Genomic DNA, 863 nt, shown 5'->3' with positions numbered 1-863 from the left:
AAATATATAGAACATTTTATAGCATAATTAATAATGAAGTGGTCTCATAAGGGTTATCACTTCAATTTTATCTGGATCTGATTGTTGGTATTCTTATTATAATAGCTATTTTATCATTACAAACTATAACAGTCCATCCCTTTGAGTCTCTCAAATGTTTATAGACTTTGGAACATTTCCTTTGCTGATTGCATTCCAATTGATAAGGATGGTTCTGCTTTACCAACTTATGTGTTTAATGTTTTAAGCGTGGAACTGTCCTTCTCTAGATTTATTTGCCATTATTCTGATATTACATACAGAATGCTTAAAGTGACATTAAACCCTCAGATTTTTTTACATAAACCAATACTGTAATGTGTACCTTACTGTAATCCATGGTAGTTTCCCTTCTCTTTGCTGCTCTTCCTTTTAAATCTGTATCTGTTCTCTGGGCAGAACTTCTGTTTTGCAGCAGACTGCCTTGTCTCTGGAATGGATACATGGGGGTTGATTTATTAACCTTATAAATAAAGCTTTTACCGCTCATCAGTTTAGTGTTATCAGTGATTGATGGCCCTAGACTTATTGCTCTCACTCCGACGTTCGCGGCGATATGTAACATGTGCGGCGTAATGGGCGCAATCGTCTTTTTTGCACATGTTTGCATGCGTGTATGTATGGGTGGGGACTTTTAAGTTTTTTTATTTTATTTTAATTCTTTTTTATGTGTAACTTACAATTTTTTTTGGGGGGGGGACTTTAATTTTTTTTCACTAAACTTTATTGCTATCACATACGGGGGCTAATAAAACCCCCCTATGTGATAGCAAAATATGTGACAGGTCCTCTTTATGGAGACATCAGGGGTCTCCAAGACCCCT

This window comes from Nanorana parkeri, unplaced genomic scaffold (assembly GCF_000935625.1).
Source record: "Nanorana parkeri isolate BGI_ZX_2015 unplaced genomic scaffold, ASM93562v1 scaffold1527, whole genome shotgun sequence".
Classification (NCBI taxonomy): Eukaryota; Metazoa; Chordata; class Amphibia; order Anura; family Dicroglossidae; genus Nanorana; species Nanorana parkeri.
The sequence above is the reverse complement of the archived record's forward strand: the minus strand, read 5'-3'. Positions refer to the sequence as shown.